This window comes from Triticum dicoccoides, chromosome 6B (genome assembly GCF_002162155.2).
Source record: "Triticum dicoccoides isolate Atlit2015 ecotype Zavitan chromosome 6B, WEW_v2.0, whole genome shotgun sequence".
Taxonomy (NCBI): Eukaryota; Viridiplantae; Streptophyta; class Magnoliopsida; order Poales; family Poaceae; genus Triticum; species Triticum dicoccoides.
The window spans coordinates 55,864,162-55,870,478 of NC_041391.1; positions in this window are offsets into that span (position 1 = coordinate 55,864,162).

The window sequence follows — 6,317 nt, forward strand, 5'->3', positions numbered from 1 at the left end:
GGGAGGGGGGCTTGCCCCCCAAGCAAGGGGGCGCCCCCTCTAGGGTTCCCCCCCCCAAACCCTAGGCGCAAGGGCCCATGGAGGGGGGGCGCACCCAGCCCACTTGGGGCTGGCTCCTGCCCCACGCAGCCCATGTGGTCCCCCGGGAGGGGTGGCCCCTCCCGGTGGACCTCCGGAACCCTTTCGGTGGCCCCGTTACAATACCGGTATGCCCCCGAAACTTTCCGGTGTCCGTTTGACAACTTCCCATATATAAAACTTCACCTCCGGACCATTCCGGAACTCCTCGTGACGTCCGGGATCTCATCCGGGACTCCAAACAACATTCGGTAGTCACATACTAGTCTTCCTAATAACCCTAGCGTCACCGAACCTTAAGTGTGTAGACCCTACGGGTTCGGGAGACATGCAGACATGACCGAGACCACTCTCCGGTCAATAACCAACAGCGGGATCTGGATACCCATGTTGGCTCCCACATGCTCCTCGATAATTTCATCGGTTGAACCACGATGTCGAGGATTCGATCAAACCCTGTATACAATTCCCTTTGTCAATCGGTACGTTACTTGCCCGAGACTCGATCGTCGGTATCCCAATACCTTGTTCATTCTCGTTACCGGCAAGTCACTTTACTCGTACCGTAATGCATGATCCCATGGCCAACACCTTGGTCACCTTGAGCTCATTATGATGATGCATTACCGAGTGGGCCCAGAGATACCTCTCCGTCATACGGAGTGACAAATCCCTGTCTCGATCCGTGTCAACCCAACAGACACTTTCGGAGATACCTGTAGTGCACCTTTATAGTCACCCAGTTACGTTGTGACGTTTGGTACACCCAAAGCACTCTTACGGTATCCGGGAGTTACACGATCTCATGGTCTAAGGAAGAGATACTTGACATTGGAAAAGCTCTAGCAAACGAACTACACGATCTTTGTGCTATGCTTAGGATTGGGTCTTGTCCATCACATCATTCTCCTAATGATGTGATCCCGTTATCAACGACATCCAATGTCCATAGCCAGGAAACCATGACTATCAGTTGATCAACGAGCTAGTCAACTAGAGGCTCACTAGGGACATGTTATGGTCTATGTATTCACACGTGTATTACGATTTCCGGATAATACAGTTATAGCATGAATAAAAGACAATTATCATGAACAATGAAATATAATAATACTTTTATTATTGCCTCTAGGGCATATTTCCAACAAAAATGCTGGCAGTCCGGACACTAAGGACCACAATGGCAGGTTGCGTCGAAGCAAAAATAAACGCCGCGTCAACGGCGATGACAAGGAGGATACGACAGTCAACGCCGGATTCCGAGGCTCTAAACCCGGTCAGCGGAAGAAGCCATTCAAAAGAACCACTCCGGGTCCGTCCAATTTGGACCGAATACTCGACCACTCATGCCAGATACATGGCACCCCCGAAAAGCCAGCTAATCACACCAACAGAGATTGTTGGGTATTCAAGCAGGCAGGCAAGTTAATTGCCGAAAACAATGACAAGGGGCTGCACAGCGATGACGAGGAAGAGACCCGACCGCCGAACAGTAGAGGACAGAAGGGTTTCCCCCCACAAGTGCGGACGGTAAACATGATATACGCAACCCATATACCAAAGAGGGAGCGGAAGCGTGCACTAAGGGCGTGTATGCGATGGAGCCAGTCGCCCCTAAGTTCAATCCATGGTCCTCTTGCCCGATCACTTTCGATCGAAGAGACCATCCGACCAGTATCCGCCACGACGGATTCGCCGCATTGGTTTTAGACCCAATCGTCGATGGATTTCACCTCACGAGAGTCCTGATGGACGGCGGGCCTGAACCTGCTTTATCAGGATACAGTGCGCAAGATGGGCATAGACCCATCAAGGATTAAACCGACAAAGACGACCTTCAAGGGCGTCATACCAGGTGTTGAGGCCAATTGTACAGGCTCAGTCACACTGGAAGTGGTCTTCGGATCCCCAGACAATTTCCGGAGCGAGGAGTTAATCTTCGACATAGTCCCATTCCGCAACGGCTATCACGCTCTGCTCGGACGAACCGCGTTCGCAAAGTTCAACGCGATTCCGCATTACGCATACCTAAAGCTCAAGATGCCAAGCCCTCGAGGAGCCATCACGGTCAACGAAAATACGGAATGCTCCCTTGGAACGGAGGAACATACAGCGGCTCTCACGGCAGAAGTACAGAGTAGCCTTTTAAGGCAATTTTCGAGTCCGGCCGTTAAACGGCCGGACACGGCCAAACGCACCCGGAGCAACATCAACCAAGACCACCTGGCACGTTCCGAGCACGCGTAGCAATGCGGCCCCAACCCCAGCCCTCGCATGATTGCAAGACCAACCCTCCGCGTACATCATTACGCTCTGGAGATACCATGGGCCTAGGGGGAGGGGCACGACCACAAGAGACCCAGAGTGCGGCTCGACCACACCAGGGGCTCACAAGTGTGTCATTCTTTTTTTATTATTATTTTCCTTCTTTGTATACACAGGACTCAATTAACCAGAGGCCCTGTCCGGCGGTGAACCCGCCAAACTCACGATGCAACAGCCAGGGAAGAAAGAAGGCTGCGATGAACACTCAGGTGGTCTCCATTACGAGCATTAAATTTGATTATATACACCAGTCCGCAGCCCACCCCTGGAGGGGGACATATTTAATTAGTCCAATCCCTTGCTTACCGCACTATTTGTATCATTCCGCACTCATAGTAGAATCCCTTGAATAAATAATGCAGCACTTTTTGCCTGTTATTGCATTACTTTACATATATGTTCACTAATGACATCGTGCACCCGTATATTTTGGTACGGCCGAATACACCAGGGGCTTATGTTCCCCGCATTATGGTGTGATAAGTCCGAACACTTTCACAAGTGCGGCACCCCGAACTTATAGCATTATATGAATCGGCTCCGAATCATGTCTTGGGTCAATAGTTGGGTTTGCCCGGCTCCCACGTTTTGGTACCTTACGTTCCGTTCTGTCGGCTAAGGTGGCACTGGGAGAACCACTGCGATTGCGCCCCGGTTGAGTTGGGCGAGCGCCTCAGTGGAGAAAGCTAAAACTGACTGTCATGATAAGGCGAGAGACTGGTCGCTGTTCGAGAGGTCTTTTCGAGTCCTTAAAGACTTATGCCGCGTCAAGCGAAGAACCGGATAATGTCCGGCCAAGGCGTGGATAGCGCTCCGAACTCGATCTTCCGAATACTAGGGGCTTCGCCGAAATTTAAAATTATAGAATTCTATGGCTAAGTGAGAGTGTTCAAGCATTATAAGTCCGGTTGCCTTGTTCGTTGTGTTGAGCGCCTCCCTAGATGGACCCAAAAATGGGAACAAGAGTGCACAAATTTATCCCGAACACCCCAGCACTCGTGGCTTGGGGGCTGAAGCCGACGACTTGCCATCTCTCAGATTTTATAAACGGCCGCACATAAGGTAATATTTTAAATCAAACAAGCGTTGCTTAGCGCATATGAACAAAGTTTTCAGCGCACAGGATAATACATAGCGAGTTTACTCAATGATTACATCTTTGGGGCACTCATCCGCAATCTTGCGGGCACCCTTCAGGACAGTCTTATAGTACATCTCGGGCGTACGATACTCCTTGCCCGCTGGTGGTGTGTCAGTGATGAGCCTTTCCGCATCAAGCTTGCCCCAGTGCACCTTTGCGCGGGCAAGGGCCCGACGAGCACCTTCAATATAGGCGGAGCGCTTGATGACCTCCACCCAGGGGCACGCATCCACCAGCCGCCGCACGAGGCCGAAGTAGCTCCCAGGCATGGCCCCTCCAGGCCACAGCCGGACTATGAGGCCCTTCATGGCCTCCTCAGCCACCTTGTGGAGCTCGATCAACTGCTTCAGCTGGTCGCTAGGGGGCACCGGATGGCCGGCCTCAGCGTACTGAGACCAGAAGACCTTCTCCGTTGAGCTCCCCTCCTCACCACGGTAGAATGCGGCGGCATCGGATACACTGCGAGGCAGATCTGCAAACGGCCCTGGAGAGCTCCGAATTCGGGTAAGTGTCAGGTAGTTTACATTAACATGCTTGCTTTGCATGAAAAATGCCTTACCCGCCGCTATCTTCTTCATGTCTTCAACTTTCTGAAGGGCCTTACGGGCCTCGGCCTTGGTGGACTTGGCACTTTCGAGAGCCGAGGCGAGCTCGGACTCTCGAGTCTTTGAGTCGCGCTCCAAACTCTCATGCTTTTCCATGAGAGCCTGGAGCTCTTGCCGCACTTCCGCCACCCGCGCCTCCTGCTTCTCTCGCTCTACCCGTTCCGCGGCCGCATTGCATTCGGCCGCGGACACAGCCTCCTTCAGGGCTGCCACCTTGTTAGTGGCCCCTGCAGTACCCACGTTATCCTTGTTATTTTTTATTGCAACCTAAATCCTTTTCTGTAAGGTAAATTTTTTCAAAGTGGTGTTACTCACCTTCTTTGTCCTCGAGCTGCTTCTTGGCACGGCCGAGCTCTTGCTCGGACCGCTCGAGATCCTGCTTCAATGCACCGACCTCCGCAGTTAGTGCGGCAGAGGTCAGCAGCGCAGCCTGCAAACCCATATTGACATAATTTTTAACAACCCTGCGTATATCCTTTTAGATCCTCAGTTCGGCTTTTCTTTCCGAACACCGAACCGAGCATCAGGGGCTACTGTCTATGCGGTATTACATTACATAATTTTAACTTCTTACCTCAAAGCCTGTTAGAAGGCTACTGCAGGCTTCGGTCAGTCCGCTCTTGGCGAGCTGAACCTTCTGAATCACCGCACTCATGATAGTGCGGTGTTCTTCCTCGATGGAAGCGCCTTTGAGCGCCTCCAACAAGTTGTCCGGCGCCTCCGGTTGGATAGGGGCCACCGGTGTCACGGTCTTGCCCTTCTTGCGAAGGGGCCGCCTGCCGGACTCTGGAACCACTGCAGGTTCCGGCGTAGAGTCCGACGCAAAGTCCGGGAGGCTGCCTTGCGGCGCCTCCGGAGCTTCCTCCTGATGGGTCCCTTCTCGGGATCCCACCTCGGCGTCCTCAGCGACGCGAGGGGTGGAGGCAGTCGGAATGGAATCCACATCCGACGCAGCCAACGACCCGCTCGACGAAGCAGGGAGATCATCGTCGGCCGGACTGCAGGCAGTATGCGGCATTGGAAGGACACTATGTGACATGAAAAGAAATTATAAATCATTCAGGAATCCGGATACTTACGATCTCGCCGGAGGCCTGGCCCTTGAGGGCCACTCTTCTTTGCCAACGTTGGTGTTGGCGGAGCTGTCCGGGGGAATAGTTCTTGCCCTCTTGGACCCTTCGGCCTCCCCTGTTGGGGAGGCCTTCCTCTTTCTCTCTCCCTCCTCCGGGAGAGAGTCTTCTTCCTCCTCCTCGTCTTCGGGGGAGGAATCCGCCTCGGAGTCGTCGGACACCTGAAAACGGGAACTCTTTCGAGTGCCCGTGGCCACCTTCTTGACCTTCTTCTCCGGCACCACGTGCGGTGCCGGAACCAGCAGCCCCGCTAGACGGGCGTCCACTGGGTCTTCCGGCATGGGAGCCGGGCAGATGAGCTGCTCGGCCTTCTTCATCCATTCCTGTCAAAGGAAAAGGGAGATTTTAACCCGCTTAGGGTCGAACTATTAACAACAAGTGTCCCGTAAAGGGGTAGAATCACTTACCTCGTCAGCTGGACGCTGCGAGTGAAATCCGCGGTCTTCCGTCGCGGATGCGGGGGCTTCGGCACCCTTAAACAACACCCTCCAGGCGCCTTCGTACGTCGTGTAGAAGAGCCCGCTCAGCGCCTGGTGCTGTGCCGGATCAAAATCCCACAGATTGAATGCCCGTTCTTGGCATGGGAGAATCCGGCGAACGAGCATGACTTGGACCACATTAACCAGCCTGAGCTAATTGTTCACCAGCTTCTGGATATAGGCTTGGAGTCCCGTCAGCTCCTTCGAATTACCCCATAGCAAGCCCTTCTCTTTCCAGGAGGTGAGCTGCACAGGGATACCAGATCTGAACTCGGGGGCCGCCGCCCACTTAGGGGCGCGCGGCTCGGTGATGTAGAACCACCCCGACTGCCACCCCTTGACGGATTCCACGAAGGCCCCTTCGAACCAGAGGACGTTGGGCATCTTGCCCAACATGGCACCTCCGCACTCCGCCTGCGTGCCCTTCACTACCTTCGGCTTGACGTTGAAGGTCTTGAGCCACAAGCCGAAGTGGGGCTGGATGCAGAGGAAGGCCTCGCACACGACGATGAACGCCGCGATGTTGAGGATGAAGTTCGGCGCCAGATCATGGAAATCC